The 24,624-nt window shown below is 44.6% G+C and overlaps 1 long non-coding RNA gene across 1 annotated transcript; it reads left to right on the top strand.

Annotated features, from left to right (window-relative positions):
- The first annotated feature begins 8,596 nt into the window (after window positions 1-8,596).
- LOC129078165 (uncharacterized) lies at window positions 8,597-24,124 on the top strand. The gene is made up of 3 exons (XR_008529939.1): window positions 8,597-8,675; window positions 20,473-20,724; window positions 24,083-24,124. It is a non-coding gene; the product is annotated as an uncharacterized LOC129078165 (long non-coding RNA).
- Window positions 24,125-24,624: the final 500 nt, after the last annotated feature.

Raw genomic sequence — 24,624 nt, forward strand, 5'->3', positions numbered from 1 at the left:
CTAGCAGAAAAAGAACAAGCGTTAACCTCCCTGGATTACTGGGTGGCCCGAGTCACCCGTATGGGGGAAGAGAAGGTATCGAAATAAGGGCCACACCCCCAGTCCTAGGAGTCAGCTGTGCATTTGGGAGGTCCCCTGACCAAACCCAGCATGTTAATTTTTAAAACTAGCTCAACAATAATTGGATGAGAAGAGCGTAGGGACACTTACATTTCATAAGAAATGAAGTGTTTGGAAGTCAAAGAATGAAAGAATGAACCATCCGACTAAGTGTGCCTTCATCTGCCTGGCCTCAGGGAGTCCGCAGCACACTGCAGCCCGGCCTCTGCCGGCTTTGTTTCCCCCGTGGAGAAGGGGAAGGAGGGGTCAGCACCTTCCTCCTGCAGATTACAAGGGGGCCGTTCCAGGCCAGGCGCGACAATGACCAGACCTCACTCCCACTGCACAGAGTGGAAGGCCAAAGCCCAAAGGGTTTAATATTTAACTTAAGGTCCCACAGGATGACAGCAGAGCCCTGGGGAATCCAAGGCTGAATTCTTCATCACATAAAACAAGGCCTTTTTTGGAAAAGAAAGAATTTGCGATCATTGTTCCACCATCTTCCAAGCCCTCTGGAAATCCTACCAAGACACAGCAAATAAAATACAGTAGTCCCCCTCCATCCATGCAGAATACATTGTAAGACCCCCACTGGATGTCTAGAACCCCAGAAAATATTGAACTATGATTTTTCCTATACACACACGTCTATGGTAAAATTTTATTTATAAAGTAGGTACAGAGGGAGATGAAAAACAATAAGTAATAATAAAATAGAACAGTAATAATAATATACTGTAGTAAAAGTTATGTGAATGGCTTTGGGACCATTATTAAGTAAAACAAGGGTTCCTTGAACACTTTTACTGCAAGACGGGTCGATCTGATGACTGGGAAGTTTAAGTGACTCACGGGCATGAAGTGCCTACAGCGTGGAAACGCTGGACAACAGGATATTCGCACCCCTCCGTGGGACAGGGCAGGCCAGCACGAGACTTCATCATGCCACTCAGAATGGCGTGCAATTTAAAACGTGCGCACTGTTTGTTTCTGGAGTTTTCTATTTACTACTTCCATACCACAGTCAACTGTGGGTGACTGAAACCACAGAAAGGAAAACTGCAGATAAGAGGCGACTACTCTAAAGGTTTAGAGTCAGGGATACTCTTTACCTTTCACAGCCCAGCTGAGAAGTCACTTCCTCAAAGAGTCTTGCCGTTACCCGTCTGTCTGCCCACTGGTTTCTTACTACCAGTAGCTGGCTTACATCACCTGGTTGGTTCCTTTCTTTTCTGTTTTTCTGCCTTTTTTGCGGAGGAGGGTCTTTTTTTCCATATTTACATAGCACTTAAGTACATTCTGCCTTTATACTTATTCACTCAGTGAATCCTCTTATTCCCATCCTACAGATGACAAAAGGGAGGCACAGAGAGCTCACTTGCCAGGGTCACACGTTATTAGTAAGTGAGCAGAAACTTACGCTGTTCTCAGCCTTGGCTCCCCTGTCCTAGTCCTCTCTGAGTCTCTGCCCAGGGGTGTGAACCCAGCATGTGGTCCCATCTGTACTTCTAACTGCTAAGCTGTCCTGCTTCTCTTGGTCCATCTGGGTGTCAGGGCTGGTGTCCCCACTGTCCCCAGCATCAACACTTATGGCACCGGTGAATACTGCATCCTCTCAACAGCCATCTCAGCAGGAGCGGCTCTGGAAGAAGTTTCCTGTCTACCTCCTACCACAGTTTCTTTAGGGAAGGTTTAAAGAGAGAAGTGGTTTTGTCAGCCCAACAGATACAGATGAAGGTGAAATAGCGCCCAGTTGCTGTCTGGCAGGAAGAGGAAGCAATTACAGGGGAGGGGGGACTCTCGGAGCAACCCTGGGAGCATCATTCTCTGTCTCTCACCATTTTCTCAGCTGTGAGATAAAGGGACAAGGCTAAGTGGTCCCTAAGGCCTCTCAGTTCTAAGAGGCATAATTCTAGGTACCAGAGAGGTTTCCAGTGCCCAGGAGGTTCGCTGCTCAGGTCTTCTCTGCAGCACGTGGGCCTAATTCATGACACAGACAGGAAGGAAGAAAGACGCTAGTAACGGGCAGTCAAAGAGTATCTGTGGGCCCCTCACCTGTGAAACCAATTACATCCTCCCCTCCCCCCGGGACCCTGCCTTTCCTGGGCCTCTCTCACTCTCAGGGGAGTGAGGGGGAGGGAGCTGGTTCCGGCAGAGCCACCTCGACACGCAATTGTGTTGGTCTGGTGTGGCAGAGACCCAGACTACAGCCGAGGCCCGACCTGCAAAGAGGAAGAGGAACGGGCTGCCTGGAGATCGCCACATCCTGATAGCAGAGAGAAGAGGAAGCTGGAAGCCATCAGAGCAGAGGCTGGGAGAAGAAGGTGACAGGAGAGAGGAATGGAAAGAAAAAGAACTAGACCCAGGAGGAGCTGTTCGGTCAGAACAAATCTGGACCTTCACCTCCCAACCCTACAGCCACAGGTCAAGGGCAACATGGCAAAACCACACATCGCATCTCAGAGGTAAACATCCAGTAGCCCCAGGTAAGGAGCAGCCAACGCCAGGAAGCAGCCATACCATTGAACATTTTCTAGAAATTGTCTCTAAGAAAAAAAGCTGAAGGAAGGAAAAGGCACAATGATGTTTATACGCATAGCTTTAAAATGTCCAAATTAGAGCAAATGCACTTGAAAAAAATGGTGAAGTAGCCAAAATCATAATTATGAGGACAGTGCAACCATATAAAATACCTTCCAAAACAGCAGTAAGTGAAAAAAATTAGTAAATGAAACGGTACCCGTGCTTTTATTACAATGGTATGAAAATGTGTCCCCTTGTGGACAAGGGCTGTAAGAGAGCCACACACTCAAATGGCAGGATTGCCTGTGGGAGAGGCAATACCTGAGTTTGATCATTAACGCTGTTATAATGTCATTTTAACAAACACAGAGGAGACAGAAAGGAAGTGAAGAGATTGGAGAGTTTATAAAAAGGGAGAAACAGAGCAAAACAAATCGAACTTCAACATCCCAGGCTTTGGCAGCTGTCCCCACCTAACCCACCCACAGGGGGACCGCCCGGAGAGAGATGCACCGCCAAGACCCACCTCTGCATCGGCTCTCGCCCGGGACCGAAGCTGCACGCCACCACCTTCTTATCCCCTATACTTTACCCCCACGAACACACAAAAGTCTGATGCAGCCTCACACTCCCAAGCCCCCGCAGACATGGGCATTTGAGGGGTCCTTTCTGTCTGGGGGCTCTTACACCAGATCTTGCCATGTTCTTCCACGAAGTATCTGTAGGTTGCTCAAGTCAACTAACCATGCTTTTCAAAATGCACCTTTCTGCAAATGCTCCCCTTTTTTCTTTCACTTAAATAGCTTACCTCGGCCTTTTTCAAACAGGGTCCCCTAAGAAGTCGATACTTATTGCTGGTAACACAGCCCCATAGTCAGTTAGAAGGGGGTGCTGCACTCCATAGCCCTTCAACCCAGATTCACAGGGCACATCAAAAACTCCAGGGTCCAAGAGTAGCATTTCCCCACAGAGCCCTCCACTCCATTTTTGTTTTTTTTTTTTTAACAGAACCCATATGAATCTCCTTCAGAGCTACTACCAGTGTCTTAAGTAATTAGTGGAGGCTTCATTCCATGCCTTACTATGAACCAAGCAACCCAGATGGGGTTCTGGGAAAAGTCAGTGGGACTTAGGAACATCCTATACACTTGCTGTCTTCTGGACAGGCTTCCAGACAGTTCCCACCTGCCAACCCCTCCCTCCACTTCTTGTCTCTCTTCTCAGACCTACAGACACAGGGTAGGCCACAGGTCGAGGAAAACCCACTCTGCAGATGCAAAGCAGGGCTTCAGCCCCAGCTGCTTGTTCAAGCCTGATTTTCAACTTTGTTAGCAAGAGCCGGCAGGCTTTGGAGGCTTAACTGTGAATTCGCCAGCACTGGCTAGTGATACAGCTTATCTCACCGTTACATACAACACCCTCCAGCAAGCCTGTAGAAGTGCCCCAAAGTTAAAAGCTATAAAATGCCACTAAATTCAACAAACAATAACTGTGGCACCACAGCCCCTTCAGAAAGGAAGCACAGTGCCACTTAAATGCTCTCCTTACATAATGAAGCTGTTTCCTGCTCTTGCCAGACTCCCATCATCAGAACCCACAACACAGACCTGATCCTGGCAGTGGAGTCTCCATGGCTGCTCCTGAGGATGCCACGCAGGTGACGCTCTCAGGCCAGGGCTGCGTGCTGCCCTGGAGGCTGAGCTGAGTCAATGCATGTGCAGCTAGCTGGGCCCTATTTGCCGTTAATGGGCGGGTGGGGTGGAGGGGGGAGGTCTCTGCTTTGCATATCTGTGAGCAGCCTTGAGCAAGAGCAGGAAAAGTCTGGCCTGGAAATTCTCCCATGAATATGAAACAGAAGTGGAAAATTTCCAAGAGCCCTAAAGGGCTTAGGTCATGCCAATTATCCATGGCTGCTATATCCTGAATGCAGTGTCCTTGCCCTGTCTACAGCCCTCTCCAAAGCAAGAAGCTAAAACCACTGCTGCCCCAACGCAACAGTACTTTCAGCCTTCCTGACTAACCCCAGAAGATAAGCACAGCCTCTCTCTAACATCCAGACCCTTCCTGAAAGCTGAGCAGTAACGTGCAATACCATCACCTTTGCTGCCTCCCCGCAGAAGGCCCCCACCAAAAAACAACCCACCCGAGTACACCCCAGGACTGGCAGGGGAGCTCTGAGTCCAGTCACCCGTATGAGCTCCACCCCACTCCTCATCTAAAAGAGGGAAGGTCTATGAACTGCTCCCTCCTTTCGCAGGAAAGGACAGAGACTCAGAAAGGGGGGTAGCTGAGGCAGGAGCAAGCCAGGATGCAAAGCTGGCATACCTTCTTCCACTCCTTCCTTTCTTCGCCCAAGGAACCTACGCATCACTGGTGACTGGGCAGCCTGACGAGCCCTACCCAAGTGTGACGGCGTGCACATACACACACACCCACACACACACCCCCCAAGTATGTCCCGCCTCGCCCACCTGAGCCCATCCTCCCCACCCTCTCCTTACGGCTGCCCGAGGCATCCACGTGGGCCTCCAGCTCTGAGAAGCCGCCTGGGCCTGGGCCTGGGCTGGACTCGGTCACCCTGCCACCAGCAGCTGCCGCTCCCACTGGGGAAGGTGGGGCTGCCTCCAGCGACCCACAGAAGCAGTCCTCTAAAAGCAAGCAGGGTGGGTCAAAGCAGAATCACAGGGCACAAAGCTCCACTCTTCATCCGCCCTTTAGGAGAAGGACAGTCCTGTGTGGGAAGGCTCAGAACAAGACACACGGCCTCCCAGTGACTTAGACAAGTGGCGTGGGTCTGGGAAATAACGGTGAGCAAAATGGCTATTTCTGTGGTGCTGTTGAAATCCTGGGGAGAAGAGCCCAGAAGAGATGGGTCAGTTGTTTACTGGGAGGCTGGCTCTAGCCCTCATTTGGGCCTGAGTGACCTTCTCATGTCCAATCCTGAGGATGTGCCTTCCTGAGCCCACATAATAATTTCTGTGTGTACAGAGCAGGATTACGTGGCTGACACACGATCCTTGGGCTCCTGCTGGGCTTTAGCTGCCCAGAGATTACGACCCACCTGTTCTCACAGCTGTTTCATAAACAGTACACCAGCAGGCTATAAGCAACCTAGAGGGAAGGTAATACTTATTCCTTAAATAATTAAATGTACTTAAATCATGGGGAAAAAAATTCAAGCCCTTAGTCTTATTCTGCCAGATGGGAGAAGGGGCAAATGATTCCTTCTGCTGGTGCGTTTTGGGGAGCGAGAGGTTTGAGGGGCATTGCAATGGGACAATCCTAGCCCACACATCTCCTGGAGAAACTACTTGGACTCAACCCATTCAGGGAAGTTCATTCTGCACCTTGAACCAGACTATGGATAGCCTTAGTCTAAATACGCCTTTTTCAAAATGTAGTCTGTAGAACATAAAGCTTGGAAAGTACTGCATACTATGGTCTCTTATGGGAATTCACACACAATTCCTACTAGAAGATTCTAGACACCCAAGAAGTCCTGCAGTGAAGAAAGCTGTTTAACTTCGTTTAACTCAACAGACTTATTTGACCCTCCCACCACTTCCACCAAAGGAAAAACACACCTATTAATATCCCATGGCCTGGGCTTTGGAAAATGCCTTTCACTATGAGCCTTCATTTTCCAGCCTACAGGAAGTTTCCTTCCTGGGCGCAGCTAGGGGTGCAAGCCCCACTCCATCAGGTCCAGATGGAGGCAGGCAGCACCCCTGTTAACATGACACAGGTTGGGACAATCGGCAAGGGTCCCACTGAAGCCAAAGGGATTCAACACCCTCCAGAACAGTGGCAGTTTAAGAGAAAACTGTGGCTCTGTCACAGGAGGGCAATCTTCACTTAGGACCTCACACTTTCCCCTTAAGCCTAACATGTCTAGACCTTGAGCCTCATGGCCTAGAAGTCTTCTTGGACCGAGAAGCACTGGACCCAAGCTCAAAGCCCTATTCCCTTCTGAAGACACATTAAGACAACCTATGATAACCAGGCCTGGGACCTGTTTCTCCTGCCCAGGAGACCAGACTACATTCTCTTTTATCATTTACGTGCCCAACACCCAAAAACAAAAAAGGCTGGAATCATTACAAACACCCCAAAACAGAAAAGGCTGCAATCAAATTATGTCCTATCAAGAAAAGTTGTTTTCTCAAAAGGATGTTGCTTCATTTACTGAGGTGTGCATGACTCACATGGGAGTTGGGCAAAGGGGTTTCACCTGCTAAATATCAGCTCCACTGTGTCCTCATGCCTGGAGTACGACGGTAGGAACCAGTAAATATTTGATGAATGAAGACACAAAATAATGAATGTGGGAATGAGCTAATGATTAACCTACTTGAACATGCTCAGAGTCAGTACAATGTATGGTTAAAAATATGGACTCTAGTCAGACAACTTAGGTTTGAATCCTGTTCCACCTCTTAGCTGCATGACCTTGGGCAAATGACTAAACTTTTCTGGCTCAGTTTTATTCCATATAAAGTGGGGTTAATAATAGTACTGACCTCATAAGTTGCTGTGACAATCAAATTAGTTAGCACATGTAAAGTGATTAGCACAGTACCTGGCACAAGGTATGTGCTTTATAAGTATTATCAAGCAACATCATTATCATTGTGACATCAGGTACAAGAGAGCCCAATTGAGAAAATAAACATGAATTTTTATCTAGACACTGAATCCTTTTATTTAACAATATTTATGGAGTACTATTGTGTGTGAGGCTCTCTTGCAAACTCCTGTGTGGGTGCAAGGAAAAGAAAACCAGCTTTAAATGTGAAACCAGATCAGGAGAAATAGCCTTCTCCTCAATAAATGACACTTCTGGATGAGTTTGCATGGCCAGCACTCCAGTAGTGAGCCCATCCTCTTATGCTCTAGCTTCTCATATATCAAAACCCAAAGGCATGGTCTTCTGTCCTAAATATGCAGCCAGCACACAGAAGAACTAAGAAATTAATATATCACCTGGAAGAACCAGGAATGCCAATGAGTAGCTTTAGGGAAGAAAAGGTATCTTCCTGCTTTTCTCTAAGGCAACTTTTTATCTTCCCATAATATTTTCAAGATACGGGATTTATTTTGAGGCCATTTGAAGATTAATTCACCTAGTGTGAAGACAAAAGAAATAGGCCTCATCTCGAGCCATTTCTTGACCTGGCTGAGAGCCACTTACCCTTATCCAGGATCTCAGAAGGACTAAGATGGGGCTGAGAGGCCCAAGAATCTTCCAGCAATCCACCTATGCAAGCTCCATGATTCTTAGAATGGGCAGCCTCCTACCATCACCTTCGGAGCCAGCTGGCCCCTCAAGGAGTTGCAGCCAGGCCAGGCTAACCACCCCAAACCTGCTGCCGGCACTCAGAGAGGCGAGAGCTGACAGGGGCCCTGGTCTGCCTGGCCCCTGTGGCTTGAAGGCCCCTCAGCATTTATGCTTCACAGCCAGGGGAGGACTTTCTCTTCTGAGGGCTCCAGCTCCAGCCGGCTCTTCCCTCAAGGTGGTCAAATGTTGGTTACCACATCCAGGGGGAGAGCCAACAAGGGCTCAGGGCCATGCTAAAATTCCTCCTAGTGCTTGCACCGAGCTCCTTTGCTAATTTGTTATCACCAAGCTCCCAGGCGCATACAAGGACCTAACAGACCCGGGAAATGACACTCTCTTACTCCAGGGCCTCTCAAACCTCACCCCAGAGCCTTTTGCCAGCCAAGACAAGCCATTAGCAGCTCCCCTGGCAAAGTAGCTACCAAGAAATTCAAGGGCAAAAAGCAGACTGCCAGAGCGCAACACACCTCCTTTGCCAGGAAAAGCCACGGAGGTAAGGATGAAGACCTCAGCCGACCCCATCATCCTGTCACTCTGTCCTTCCCCCTGCCTCCAGGTGGAAGTCCACCTCCGCAGTAAGCATCTGGTCAGTCCTCAAGCACCTAGAAACTTGTCCCCGGCGATTAAGTGGCGGCAATCTAGTTTAGGCCACCAGAGAGCTGAGATGCGGCTGGCTCACCTGAGGCCTCAGGAGTCCAGGCCACTGCAGACAGAGGTAGGAGCACAAGCAAGGGCCCTTGCAGGGGAGGAGCCCCGGGTCGGCGCCGCGCCAGCAACGGCGCTCCCCTGCCTCGGGGAGCTGGGGAGCGCAGAACCGAGGTCCCCATCCCAGGGCGCTCCAAACTCCCGCTCTGGGCCGCGGGGGCCGTGGGACGCGGCCCCAAGGTCAGCAGCGCAGCATCGCGCGCACTCACCAGGTTCGGGGCAGAGAGACCCGCCGTGGACCGGAAGGGGGCGGCCCTCAGGGCTGGGGGAGCCGGTGGCAGCGATATGCAGAACGCACCAAGTAGGGGGGCTGCCCGGCACTGCAGCTGGCCGGACGGGATCCCGGACAGGCCGTGCCGCCGCCCGCGCTCGGCGGGAGCCGGTGGTGCAGCCCACGGCAGGGGCGAGGGCCGAGCGTTCCCAGGTTACAGCGCTCGGATCCTCGGCCCCTCGGCCCCAGAGTCCCGGACCCGCCCCGAGGGAGGAGGAGAGCCGCCTCCGCAGGGAAGAAGCCTCCTCAGTCGGTGCACTACCTGGGCGAGAAGCCTAGTAGAGGCGAGGGACAGGCAGCAGGAGGGCGCGGGCCGCCACCAACACGCAGGTCAGTCTTGCGCGCCGCCCGCCAACCAGGCCTGCCCGCGGCCACCTGAGCACCCGGGCCGCGCTGCGTACGGGAAACTTGAGACGCCGGGGGCTGCTCTGTCCTTCGGGCGGCCGGCAGAGCTCCAGCTTCAACCGGGGTCAGACTCCAGCTATGCTCCCCGGACCTCGGCGCCTCCGCTGCCACCCACTCGCCCCGAGGACGCTTCCCACCATGTGCGAATTTGTCCTGACCTCCCGCCGGGACTTTCCCAAGGTGAGGTTCGACGGTCACGGCCCTCAAACAGGTGACTTACTTCCTGTAGCTGAACGCACCCGCAAGCAAAGGTTTTCTCCCAGGCTCCCGACTAGCCTCCTAGTTGCCAAAGTCAGTGAGTGCTCTGTAACGCCCTTACTCGCTTCCTCCCAGTATTTGAACCTGCTGACCACGCCTTCCTTGCATGCTTTGAGTACACAGTTTTCAGAGTTGGCGCCACCTGTCCTCTCTCCTCAAATTTTGCACGTACCTCCACTGACTGTGGCTTCCCCTCGGGGTCCCACAGCCGCATTCCTCCTCGCTCATCTTCTGGCCCACTCTGGGATCTCACCCACCGCCGTGGTTTTAACAACCTTCTGCCTGCTAATGACTCTTGAACCTCATCTCCAGCCCAGAGTGCTCCAGAGCGGCAGATGGTGTGTCCAACTTCCTGGAGCTCATGTCCACTTAGAGGTTATTAGACCCATGAAAATGTATCCTAACTCCAACTCCTCATTTCCTCCCAGGAGCGCGCCAGCGCGCCAGTCTTAGTGGGTGCACCAGCACCTCTCCTCTGGGCAACACTTGGGAGAAATTTTGACTTCCTTCTTTTCATCTCTCACATAAAATTTGTCACCAAGGGAGAAATAAAATTTCATTAGCAAATACCTGCTTTGTGTCCGCACTGTGCCAACTGCTTTCATAGTTGTCTCATAAAAGCACCGAGTTTTATTCCCTTTACCTGTAGTCTGATATTTACAATTTGCTTATAAATTTGCACATGCAACTGTTTTAGTATATTGTAAAGCACATTAAAAAGCATTTAAAGGATGTGGTAAAGGTGAAACAATTTTAAATTATGTACTTCATTTTTTATCAACTGAGGATATGGTTATTCATTTTAGAGAGAGGAAGAGAGAGAGAGAGAGAGAGAGAGAGAGAGAGAAGTATAGATGTATTTCTTCTCCTAAGCACCCTGAAAGGGGCCGGGGTGGGGGTACTGGTATGGAACCACAACCTAGGTAATTCCCTGACCGGGAATTGAACTCACAACCTTTGGTGCCCAGAAAGATTCTCCAACTAAATGAGCGACCTGGCCAGGGCTAAATTATTTCATTTTTAACGAATGGTACAATAACCTTTTTCTTTTCACTTCAAAGTTATTAGCAAAAATATGTTTAGTGAGAGCACCATGATTAAAAATGGGTTTAATAAATCAGTTTAATATTTTATGAGACTACAAAGTATGCTTTTAAGTTCAGTTAACGTCAATACTTGGTCCTAATGGCTGTTAATGCAAAAAAAAAAAAAAAAAAGCAACATCAACTCTCACAAAGAAACAGACCCAAATAGAAGAATTCTATCTTTGACTACACTTATTAAATCATAACTTTCACTGTTTAAATCCCATCTATCGGTGTGAAATTCCACCAGAAAACTCTTCTTTGTCCATGAAGCCGACATCTTCAATGATGTTTTCATCAGTTGTTCTTGCAAATATTTTTGACAATGGGATTTTTTAAAATTCTTGAAACTTTTCATTTGGGAGATCGTAAAGTGGGTTTAAAAGTGCACTTCTTATTTCGAAGGCTGTAGCTATGACAGTCTTAGAGGTGACACTGACACACTTCATTTTGGCATTAAAACTACATGATACTGGTGACAGTTGCAAACGTCAGTTTCAAAGTGCTTTCCCCAAAACGTGATTCTTTTAAAACAAAGTTATATTCATCGCTGAAATATTAACTTTGCCTGAAGGGATATTGTGTCTGTGTGTGTGTGTGCACCTGTGACAGTCACAAGAGCCAGCACACCAGAGCTCCTCAAATTTGGAATACTTGTTCTTTTGTTGAAGAAATACATCTGTAGATTTTACAACTTTTAAGCTTTTTGTCTTGAGATAATCAGTAAACCTTTGAGTAATATAAAAAGTGTTCTTTTTCTATTATTTTTATTGTATGTTTCCATTACCACTTAATCCCCTTATACTACCCTCCCCCCTGCAATCACCCCACCATTGTATATGAGTCTTTTTTGATAGATCCCTCCACCCCCTTACCCACCCACCCCCCAGAGCTGTCATCTGCTCTGCATCTATGAGTCTGCCTGTGTTGTGCTTGTTAATTTAGTTTGTTCATTAGACTCCACATATGAGTGAAATAATATGGTATTTGTTTCTTTTCTGACTGGCTTATTTCACTTAGCATAATGTTCTTCAGGTCCATCCATGCTGTTGCAAAGGGTAAAATTTTCTTTCTTTCTTTCTTTCTTTTTTTTTTTTTTACTGCCAAGTAGTATTCCATTGTGTAAATGTCTCATAGTTGTTTTATCCACTCATCTACTGATGGACACTTGGACTGCTTCCATATCTTGGCAATTATAAATATGCTGCAATGAACATAGGAGTGCTTATGTTCTTTCAAATTAGTGTTTTGGGTTTCTTCAGATATATTCCCAGATGCGGGATCACTGGGTCAAAAGGCAGATCCATTTTTAATTTTCTGATTTATCTCCGTACTGCTTTCCACAGAGGCTGCACCAGTCTGCATTCCCACCAACACTGTGCTAGGGCTCCCTTTTCTCCACATCCTCGCCAGCACTTGTTGTTTGTTGATTTATTGATGATAACCATTCTGACAGGTGTGAGGTGATAGCTCATTGTGGTTGTAATTTACATTTCTCTGATGACTAGTTACATGAAGCATCTTTTCATACATCTATTGGCCATCTGTGTGTCCTCTTTGGAGAAGTGTCTGTCTATTCAGGCCCTTCGCCTATTTTTTAATTGGATTGTTTGTTTTTTTGGTGTTGAGTTTTGTAAGTTCTTTATAAATTTTGGATATTAACCTCTTATCAGATATATTGGCAAATATGTTCTCCCATTCCATGGTTTGTCTTTTTATTTTGTTGATGGTCTTCTTTGCTATGCAAACTTTTTAGTTTGATGTAGTCCCGTTTGTTTTTTTTTTACTTTTGTTTCCCTTGCCTGGGGAGATATATCAGATAAAATATTGCTACATGCAATGTCCAAGATTTTACCTATCTTTTCTTCTAGGATTTATATGGTTTGGGTCTAATATTTAAGTCTTGAATCCATTTTGAATGTATTCTTGTTTGTGGTGTAAGAAGATGGTCTGGTATCATTTTTATGCACATATCTGTCCAATTTTCCCAGAGGTCAAATATTAATTGACTGTATAGGTGTGGGTTTATTTCTGGGCTCTCTATTCTGTTCCTTTGATATATGCATCTGTTTTTATGCCAGTACCATGTTGTTTTGATTACTATGGACTTATAGGATAGTTTGATATGAGGTAGCATGATTCCTCCAACTTTGTTCTTCTTTCTCAGGATCACTGTTGTTATGCAGGGCCTCTTATGGTTCCATATAAATTTTTGAAATATTTGTTCTAGTTCTGTGACATATGACATTGGAATCCTGATAGGAATTGCATTGAATCTATAGATTGCTTTGGGTAGCATGGGCATTTTAATGATGTTTCTTCTTCCTATCCATGAACACCATTGTGCTTCCACTTGTTTGTATCTTCTTCAATTTCTTTCTTCAGTGTCTTACAATTTTCCGTGTACAGATCTTTTACATCCTTGGTTAGATCAATTCCTAGACATTTTATTCTTTTTGAAGTAATTGTCAATGGGCTTATTTTCTTAATTTCCCTTTCTGTTAGTTCATTATTGTCATATAACAATGCAACTGATTTCTGGATATTAATTTTGTATCCTAATATTTCACTGAATTCATTTATCAGTTCAAGTAGTTTCTTGGTGGACTCTTTGGGGTTCTCTATGTATAGTGTCATGCCATCTGCAAATAAACACAGTTTTACTTCTTTCTTTCCAAATTGGATGCCTTTTTTATTGTTTCTTCTTGTCTGATTGCTGTGGCTAGGACTTCTAGTACTATATTGAATAAGAGAAGTGAAAGTGGACATACCGGTCTTGTTCCCAATCTTAAGGCGAACTGCCAGCATCATGTCTGTTGAGTTTGATGCTGGCAGTGGGTTTGTCATATATGGCCTTTATTATGTTTAGGTATGTTCCCTCTATTCCCACTTTGCTGAGGGTTTTTATCATAAATGGGTGCTGGATTTTATTAAATGCTTTTCCCACATCTCTTGATATGATTGTGTTGTTTTTATCCTTCATTTTTTAATGTGGTGAATCACATTTATTCATTTGCAAATGTTGTACCAACCTTGCATTCCCAGAATAAATCCCACTTGATCATGGTGTATGATCTTTTTGATGTATTGCCATATTCAGTTTGCTAGTATTTTGTTGAGGATTTTAGCAACTCTGTTCATCAGGGATATTGGCCTGTAATTTTCTTTTTTTGTAGTGTCTTTATCTAGTTTTGGAATTAAGGTAATGTTGACCTCATAAAATAAGCTTGAGAGATTTCCCTCTTCATGAACTTTTTGAAATATTTGAGAAGGAAAGGTATTAATTCTTCCCGGAATGTTTGGTAAAGTTCACCTGTGAAGCCATCCAATCCAGAGCTTTCTTTGTTTGTTGGAAGTTTTTTGATTACTGCTTTAATTTCACTAGGTGTAATCTGTCTATTCAGATTCTCTGATTCTTCCTGATTTAGTTCTGGAAGATTGTATGTTTCTAGGAATTTATCCATTTCATCCAGGTTGTCCAATTTGTTGGCACATAGCTGTTCATAGTATTTTCTTACAATCCTTTGTATTTTTGGTGTCAGTTGTTATTTCCCCTCTTTAATTTCTGATGTTATTTGTGTCCTCTTTTTATTTCTTGGTGAGTCTGTTTAAAGGTTTGTCAATCTTATCTTTTCAAAGAGCCAGCTCTTGGATTCATTGATATTTTGTATCTTTTTTTAGACTCTATTTCATTTATTTCTGCTCTGGTCTTTATTATTTTCTTCCTTCTACCCAACTTAGGCTTTGTTTGTTCTTTTTCAAATTTCTTTAAGTGTAAAGTTAGATTTTTTTAATTTTAAAAAGTTTATTATTTTTATATGCTACTCTAGTCCTTTTTTCATTTTCACATGTAATTTTATTTTAGCTTTTTACTTATCCTTTATTGATTATGGTATTACAGTTGTCCTGATTTTTCCCCCTTTGCACCTGCACACCCAGCACTGCTCACTCCCTCAGGCAATTCCTTCTACCATTGCTCATGTCCATGGGTCATGCGTACAAGTTCTTTGGCTACTCCATTTTCTATACCATATTTTACATTCCCATGGCTATTCTGTAACTACCTGTTTGTACTTCTCAATCCCCTCACCTCTTCACCCATTCACCCTCATGACCCTCCCATCCGACAACTATCAAAACTCTCTCTGTGTCCATGACTCTGCCTCTGTTCTTCTTCTTTGCTTAGTTTGTTTTTTAGATTCAAATGTTCATAGATTTGTATTTGTGCTTTTTAGATTCAAATCTATGTTCATAGATTTGTATTTTTTTTTTTTGCCATTTTATTGTTAATAGCTTTGATCTTTTTCTTGACTAAGTCCCTTTAACTTTTCATATATTAATGGTTTGGTGATGATCAAGTCCTTTAGTTTTTTCTTGTCTGGGAAGCTCTTTATCTGCCCTTCAATTCTAAATGATATCTTTGCTGGGTAGGGCAATCCTGGCTGTAGGACCCTGCTTTTCATGATTGAATATTTCTCGCCAGTCCCTTCTACCCTACAAAGTTTCTTTTGAGAAATCAGCTGACGGTCTTATGAGAACTCCCCTGTAGGTAACTAACTGCTTTTCTCCTTCTTCTTTTAAGATTCTCTCTTTATCATTAACCTTTGGCATTTTAATTATGATGTGTCTTGGAGTGGGGCTCTTCGCATCCATCTTGTTTGGGATTCTCTGTGCTTCCTGGACTTGCATGTCTATTTCCTTAACCAAATTAGGGAATGTTTCCTTCATTATTTTTTCAAATAGATTTCCAATTCTTTTCTCTTCTCTTCTCCTTCTGGTAATCCTATGATGTGAATGTTGGACCTCTTGAAGTTGTCCCAGAGGCTGCTTACACTATCTTTATTTTTTTTTTGCTTATTTTTTTTTTTGTTATGGTTTGGTTTTTTTTGTTTCCCTGTATTCCAAATCATTGATTTGATTCTTAGCTTCAGCTACTTTACTATTTGTTTCCCTGTAAATTGTTCTTTATTTCATTTAATGTATCCATTGTTTCTGACTGGATTTTTTTTATTTTTTAAAAGATTTATTAATATTATTTCTTTTTAGAGGTGGGGAAGGGAGGGAGAAAGAGAGGGAGAGAAACATCAGTGTGTGGTTGCCTTTCATGGGCCCCCACTGGAGACCTGGCCTCCAACCCAAAGATGTGCCCTGACTGGGAATCCAAGCAATGACCTTTTGGTTCACAGGCCAGCACTCAGTTCACTAAGCCATACCAGCCAGGGCCTGACTGGATCTTTTTTATGGTTGGGTAGGCCTCTTTGCATACATCTTGAAGTCCTCACTAAGTTCCTTGAGAATCCTTAATAATCAATGTTTTGAATTCTGTATCTGATAGATTGCTTATCTCATTTTGTTTAGCTCTTTTTCTGGAGTTTTGATCTATTCTTTCATTTGGGACATGTTTCTTTGTGTCCTTGTTTTGTCAGCCTCCTGTGTTTGTTTCTATGTACTAGGTAGAGCTGCTTTGACTCCATGTCTTGGTAGTGTAACCTAATGTAGCAGGTGTCCTCTAGTGTCGAGGGGCACAGCCTTCCCTATCACCCAGGCTGGCTACTCAGGGTGTGCCCTTCATGTGCGCTGAGTACACCCTCCTCTTGTAGTTGAGCCTTGGTTGCTGCCGGCAGGTCAATGGGAGGCATTTATCCAATCCAGCCAGCTACAAAGATTGGCTGTGACCACTTACCACCAACCTCCACCCTCCATGGAGGATCAGCTGTGCAGGGGCGGGGTGGAGGGTCTCCTACATGGTCCACTGGGTGTACAGTTCCTGGGGATTTCTGGGTGGTGCAGGCCAAGGTCAGCCCCCACCTGAGCTTTGCCCAGGGCCACTCTGCCTGAGATATAAAGCAATCTGAGATGGCTGCTATTTGTGCTGGGCTTGGAAATTCCCAGGCAAAGCCAAGCTGTGAATCTAGGCTGACCACTGCTAGTGCTGGACCTAGGACTCACTGAGGCCAGCCCCTGAATATTTGAAAGAATTTAAGCAGTTGTGAAATCTGAGCCAAGACCAGCCTTTCATATGGAAAAGAAGCTTGGGTGGGCCCATAAATTAGGTGGGGCAGAGTCTCTGTGGATCCCCAAGGCAGGGCAAACAGTGTTAACCAGGTCGATGGAGTGTCAGATATGACACCAGGTTGCCAGCTCTGCGGAAGGAGGTTGTAGAAAAGGGAAAATGGCCTCTGCTCACCTTGATGCCAGACACTTCAGTTTCTCCCTGTACACCACTGGCACCTTTCAAGCTGCTACCCCTGTGCTGGAGCTCAGAGGGAATAAGTCTCAGCAGGTGAGTCCACGTGTGGGTTCTTTAATAGGAACTGCTGGGGGCTCCAGAATTTTCTTCCACCAACCAAATCCCACTGGTTTTTGCAGCCAGAAGTTGTGAGGACTTATCTTCTTGGCACTGGAACCCTGGGCTGGAGGTCCTGGTATGGGGCTGGGACTCCTCTCTCCTGAGATATCCCTCCTGAATTTTAATCCACCACACGTGGGAAAGGGATGAGCCCATTCCTTGTCTGCACCCTTCATACTAGCCTGGATGTGATTTCTTTAATCCCATAGTTGTCAGACGTCCATTCAACTTGGTTTTTGACAGTTCTGAGTGATGACTGTTCTATGTTTTAGTTGTAATTTTGATGTGGTTGTGTGAAGAGGTGAGCCATGTCTGCCTATGCCGCCATCTTGGCTAGAAGTCTAGTTAGTTCATTTGAGCTTTTTCTTTTTTTTCTTTAAGGTAGGCCTGTAATGTTATGAATTTCCCTCTGAGAGTTGCTTTGCCTGTGTCCCACAGATTTTGGTATATTGTATTCTCATTTTCATTTGTGTGAAGGTATCTTTTGATTCCTCCCTTGATCTTGTTGTTGACGCATTCATTGTTTAATAACATGTTATTTAGCTTCCATGTCTTTGTGTATTTTCAGTGTTCTTTTTGTGATTGATTTCTAGTTTCATAGCATTGCAGTCAGAAAAAATTCTTGATATGATTTCAATCTTCTTAAATTTATTGAGGCTTGTTTTGTGTCCTAACATGTGGTCTATCCTAGAAAATGTCCCATGTGCATTTGAAAAGTATGTATGTTCCACTGTATTGGGGTGAAATGCTCCGAAGATATGAATTAAACCCATTTGATCTAGTGTGTCATTTGAGGCCACTGTCTCCTTGTTGATTTTCTCTTTGGAAGATCTATCCATTGAAGTCAATGTGGTGTTAAAATCTCCTACTATGACTGTATTTCTCTCCTTTTATGTTCATCAAGATTTCCCTTACTCATTTAGATGCTCCTATGTTGGGTGCATACATATTTACTAGGTTTATATTCTCTTGTTGGATTGTTTCTTTTATCATTATTTGGTGTCCTTCTGTGTCTCTTACTATAGCCTTGGTTTTAAAGTCTATTTTGTCAGATATAAGTATTGCTTCCCCAACTTTTTTTCCTTTCCACTTGCATGAAATATCTTTTTCCATCCCTTTACTTTTAGCCTGTGTGTATCTTTCAATCTGTATTCTGTTTTCTTATCCATTCAGCTACTCTATGTCTTTTGGTTATAGTATTTTAGCCATTTACATTTTGGTGATTACTGAACGATAGGTATTTGGTGCCATTTTATTTTTAAACTATTTTTCTTCCCCCTCCCTCGCCTCCCCCTCCTCCCCCTGCGTTAGTGAGCTGTAGACTGGGGAGTTTACCTTGGGATTTAGACTCACACTTCTCAAGGGAACTCCCCCAGCCACTGAACATCCCTCTGGAACTTTACCTGCCACATGTGGGAGCCCAGCCAGCCCTCTCGCACCTCCTCCACACTGCCAATCAGTCTTGTTGTGATGAAGTGGTTTCTTCTGTCTGTCCTTGGTTATAAGCCTTCTCTCCAGCTAGTGTTTTGTGGGTTATTCAGGATGATTTCTCTACAATTCAGTTGTAATTCCAGCTTGGTCCTGAGAGGAGGTTTGTATAGCTTCCATGTCCTCATCCACCATCTTAGATCCAAAAACCAAAAGATTTTCATAGTCTCATTCCACATCTCATCATAAGATATTGTAAAGATTCTATTGCATTTTTTTTTCAAATTAACCATACTATTGACACCCTGGAACACTCTTCTAACTTCAGTTTCTTTATTGTTGCAATTTGTAAACGAGTGATGCAATAGATGAGTTTTATACACATGTAATTCCTCCACGGCCCCAACCACCAGCTTTGTATTCCACTTAGGGCAGCTACTTCGTCCCTGGTTACTCTCACATAAAACCACAGCATGTTATAGTAAATAAGTATTTCATATTATAGATGCATCTTTTCTTCAGTCAACCACAGAAAGTATTATCATCAAAAAGTATGGCAAAGACTTAAGGTGAAACATGTTGGCAACTTTCTTCCAACCATGCAGCTAACCTCCACAATACTCATACACCGTGTGTTCTAAAATCTTTTCTTCAAATCAACAATGTTTTCCGTGTGTCTGTACTACAGAGTGCATTTATATGTGTTGTCATCTTCTCTCTGTACTAATCCAGTCACTTGAACCATGCCATAGAGAGCAATGGTTTTTCTCCAGTAATAATTGACATTTTGCTTTTTACTATGAAGTAAAAGAGATTTTATTCAAAAGAGATTTCTAAGCATGTTTATTACATTTAATAATATACTTCCCAAAGTACACAACTAAGTATTGTATGACTTGGAATACCCCACGCCCCAAAATTGTTGAGGTTTGTCTTCATACTCTGGGTGTACAGAGTTTACATGTCCTGATGATCACGATGACATATTTATATTATTATTAACTAATATCTCTAGGTATTAGTTGCTTGTTAACTATAGTGATATAAATCCATATCTCTAGTAGTCTTTTTTATAAACTTAAACTTTTTTCTGGTCAACTCCCTTGTCAGAGATATTATCATAATGGATCTCATATGACTGGTAGAAAATTGTTAGCTCTGCCATTTTCTGAGTTTGCTTTTTCTTGCACTATTCATATTATTTTCAATCTATGGATTTCTTTGCAGGAATCTTTTCAAACTACTTGTCCATCTTGTGAGAATTAGTTTAGTTAGATAATAGTCAGATAATATTGTGGGAGTCCAGTATGAGTCACCCCAAGATGTGCCTCTGTGGTGTGCAGATTGTTTTGAGCTAAAGGTAGCTTTAACCACCAGGTCAAAGCAATCTTCTGCCCCCCATCCTAATGACCTGGAACTTAAATTAGAGGCCTTTTCCATAAGAGATTATCAGAAATAACTTCTTTTGCAAACTTCTGTTTACTGAAGGTCTGCTCTTAATATTCTGCAATGACCTTTGGAAGTCCCCAAGGCACATTACCTTATCCCTAAGTAAGGATGTCTTATATACCCACATTTCCTTGCTGTCTCTGAACCTCTCTTGCCTGTGGGGTCTCTGACTCTCACATGTCTCTCATGTGAGCTGGGTTCCCATACATATGTATGTATTAAATTTGGTTATTTTCTCTTGCTAATTTGCCTCATTTGTATTTGATTATTAGATCAGCCAGAAGAACCTTAAGAGCAGAGGCAGGTTTGTTCCTCCCCCACAAGATACTCTATCTACCACCTGGGGTACAAGTAATTTGTAATACCTTTCAATTCACTTGAAAGCAACTGGATCGATGAGGGTGCCACTCCCTCTTTCCCTGAGGACTCTTCTGCTATGACACATGACATGAACACCTGCAAGGCTGCCTGTATCAGGCCATATAGTAAATCTTAATTTCTTTATTTTTACACTAAAACATAAATACAAATGAAAATTTTATTTTTTTCTTTTACGTTCCAGTGGATCATCCTACACGTCCACTTAGAAGACCACTGATTTCATCCATCCCTCCTGTCGCCTCAGTTCTATGTGAACATCAGCTAACTAGTTTCTGCCAACACAAGCACCTCCCCTACTCCACCTTCACGCCCCAACAGCACAACCAGTCTCTTCTCCATGCTTCGGCCTGGAACAGACCTCCTGAGTCCCCTTCTCCTCTCCTCCCTTTGGCCCAGTGCTCCAATCACTCCAACTGGAACACCAGGACCAGAGGTGTGGATCACCTCCAACAGCGCTCCAACTCCTAATGCCACGGCGGGGGGGTGGGGGGGTGGGGAGGTTATTCAAGCATTTTTGGACACCCAGAGGTATTGGGGATCTGTGCTCCACACTCCCCACACTAATGCTTTCCTCCATTCCACAGTGTCCACACACCTCCAAGATGAGCATGGCAGCCTCTAAATGCCCAGTTTCTCTGTCTCCTTTCATAATCGCCCCAGCTACAAAAGCCAAAATTCTCTCCCCCCACCCAAGGAGATATTAAGACAGGGGCTCTGCTTCTGAGAGTGCTTTAGCAGAAACTCATCAAATACACCTAGTTTTCAACCCAAAGTGCACAGGGGCCTCTACTAATTGAGTGGACTGAAATCATGGTATATGGTCTAACAAGGGGGCAGAACTGCGTGCATCAGAAGTGCGTGGTGGCTGGAGAAAGAGTTCCTAGGACAGTATTCCTGACTCTGGGCATGGAAGGGCATTGTGACCTCTGCAGATGCTGTGGCAGAATGGGGGTACAGCCTCCCCCCTGCCCCTTCACTCCAGTTTGGTATTCAGTTCCCTCCCCCATGACTTTAACTCCTGTGTAGTCAGTCAGTCATTCCTAAGCAAGCTGGGGTCTTACAGTCCCCTCTAAGCTAACTACTGGTTCCTTTTTCTTCTGATATTGATTTCTAGACAGGAGAGAGTGGAACCTGAGCACTTTGAAAATTAGGGTGAATGAGAGCTGGGCTCTAGACCCAAAGCACATGCAGCCAGGATTAGAAATGGAGCTGCTGTGACAGGAAGCCAAAGGAGGATGTCCTGGGAGCCACGCCAGGTCCCGAAGAGGGACAGGAAGAACATTCAGGGCTGGTGTTGAGTCTTTGGGGTGACTGGGAGTGTTGGGCTTAGAGCCCCTCAGTCCTCTCTGGAGGGGAGTGAAGGAGGGTCAGTGAGTGGGTATTTGAGGCTTAGGACCCACCCCACGTGACTGCAGAATGCTCACTCAGTAGTCAAGGGGCTGACGCTCCCCAGGATGTGCCTGTCTACTGATTGCACGTGTCTCTGTAAGTAAACTGAAGTCTGGGAATTAGCAGGCCCCTTCTGCATCTAAAAATGGCCTGTTGTCTCTGCCTCCCCTCCAGGACTCTGTGCAAGATCATCCTAGCAGTTGTCCACTTCAGCACTAACTCATTTTCATGTTCATGTCTTTCCTACTCTCTACAGCTCCACCATCAGCCTAGTCATTATACCATTTCATGAGAGTCTGCAGTTGGATGTCTATAGATGGGAATCACAGCCACAAACAGCCTTGCACATTTAACTCATTGTGACCTGCCCAGATCATCTGCTCCCACCTCCCTTCCTCTCTTGCCGTATAATTTGAAATTCTAGCATGATTGTAGCCCTCTAGAATTATTGGTAGGGGTGAGAGGGAGGTGGGCAGAGGAGAGACTCAGATGAGACTGCGACCTCTGTCTCCCAGAAATGCAATCTGGCCCACTCCCTCCTTCTCTCTCTCTCTCTCTCTCTCTCTCTCTCTCACACACACACACACACACACATGTGCGCGCACACGCAGCAGAGACCATGCACATTCCTAAGACCTTCCTTGGCTGCAGCTTCTAGCAGTCCCAATCCCAGGCTGTCTTCTTCCTGATTCCTGATTTAGAACTGCCCACTCAATCATTCAATGAGCAACAGGGGCAAAGACTAAACCAGGAGGAAGGGTATGTAACTATCCTGTCCCACAACGTCTGTTTCCCAATTGAGTATCTGACTCCGGAAGGCTGGCCACCATCCGTCCCCAACAGCACTGCTGATGCACAGCCCAACCTCAGCTCTGTGGATTCTACCCGGGAGATCTGCAGGAATCGGAGCTGCTTAAATTGGATCATAGGGATTTTTCCAGCTCTTGAATTTCTGTTATTTAAGAATGAGCCTACCTTCAATTTCACAGAGGGTAATAACACCTCTGGGTGAGGGAGGAGGACTCTGCTTAAGAATTTGGTTTGGGAAATCGAAAATCAAAAAGTTGTGATGGTTGCATGACATAATTAATACCACTGAAGTATACATGTAAAATGTGTACGTAAAGTTGTACACGTGAAAAAGGCAAACTTTATGTTCTGTATGTTTTACTACAGTTACAAAATTGTTGAAAGAACAAAGAATCAAAAAATAATTTTTGAAAGAACCATCATTTCACAGCTCCGCTGTTTCCTTGCATCGTAAGTATAAACAGGCTCAGGACAAATGGCTCTTTATCAACTATCCAACTATCCCCAAACATTCAGGGAAAGTGGTATAAGAGGTTCTTGGAGGGAGAAAGGAAGGAAGGTTGGTGTTCTGTTTTGGACAGACCCATGAAAGAAAGAGCAGCTGCCAGAGGAAAGGGGATCAACACAGAACAAGGAACAAAAACCCAAAGGTCGCTGTAACACACAAGCTCCACCCAGGAATCCTCAGAAATCTTGGAGAAATCACTGAGCAACCCCAAGACATCTTGGTATGGGCCAAAATTCCCATAGCTCATGATTTGTCTAAAGGATGAGTCTCTGAGAACAAGAAATAATCATTTGGAAGTCACTCGTATCTATCACCAGTTAGTGGTTCCCAAAAGGCAAGCTCCAGTCACTGGCCCATCTGTATGTTTTGTGTCTGTCTCACATTCCAGGTAATCCCCATCTAACCAGATCCATTTCTAGTGACCTACAGCAAAGTTCATATCCTTTCTAAATTAACATGGTGAAAGCTTGTCCTTTACCAATAATTTAGTGTTCCCAAATGTATTAGTTGGAATTAGGTTCCACTAAGGGTGATAGAGACCCGAAATAGCAGTAAAATAAATAAAAGGTTTTTCTTTCTTTCCTTCTTTCTCTCTTTCTCCTTTTCTTTCTTTCACTAAATAGTCCAGAGTTGGGAATTATGGGCACTTCACAAATCCTCAGACTCCTTCCATCCCCCACTCTCCCATCCTTTGAGTTTGGCTCTCATCCTTGTGGGGATTAGCAGCACCCGTTCCTTTGCTAAGACGAGCATACAGCTAGAGCTTTAGTATTAAATCCACGTTTTATGGAGCAAGGAAGCACCTTAATGGGTGTGAGGTTACAGCTCATTGTGGTTTGGATTTACATTTCCCTGATGATTAGTGATGAGCATCTTGTCATATACCTGATGGGCTTCTGTATATCTTCTTTGGAAAAATGTCTGTTCAAGTCTCTAGCCCATTCTTAAATTGGGTTGGGTTATTAGTGTTTTTTTTTCCTATTGAGTTGTACCAGCGTATGATTCATCAATCTCACTTCTGCATACTTAACCAGGGTTGAAATAAGGATCTCAAAGAGATAGTATCTCTCCTATGTCATTGCAGGGCTAGTCACAACAGCCAAGATGTGGATGCAACCTAAATGCCTGTCAAAGGAAGAATGGGTAAAGAAATTGTGGACTATTATTCAGCCTTAAAAAAAGAATGGATGAATCTTAAGGACATTCTGCTAAGTGAAAGAAGCCAGTCACAGAAGGACAAACGCTGCATGATTCCACTCATGTGTTATTTAAAACAGGGAAACTCATGGAAGCAAAGAATAGAAGGATGGTTGATAGGGGCTGAGGGCAGGGAGGGAAAAATGGAAAGTTACTAATTAATATACATAAAATTTCAGTTATGCAAAATGAATAAATTCTAGAGATCTGCTGTTCAATATTGTGCTATAAATAACAACATGTATTGTACTCTTAAAAACCTGCAAATGGGATAAATCTCATATTAAGTGTTCTTACCACAAAAAAAAAGACAAAAGAAGGAAGGAATGAAGAAAAATAACAGAAGGCACAGGCCAAATGTTTTTTAACGAAGCCACCATGTCAGGCTTCCACTTTTAGCCCCTCAGCCACACTGAGCAATGATGTTGG

This window comes from Pteronotus mesoamericanus, unplaced genomic scaffold (assembly GCF_021234165.1).
Source record: "Pteronotus mesoamericanus isolate MK-2021 breed Mesoamerican mustached bat unplaced genomic scaffold, CSHL_Meso_final contig_1189, whole genome shotgun sequence".
In the NCBI taxonomy this organism is placed as follows: domain Eukaryota; kingdom Metazoa; phylum Chordata; class Mammalia; order Chiroptera; family Mormoopidae; genus Pteronotus; species Pteronotus mesoamericanus.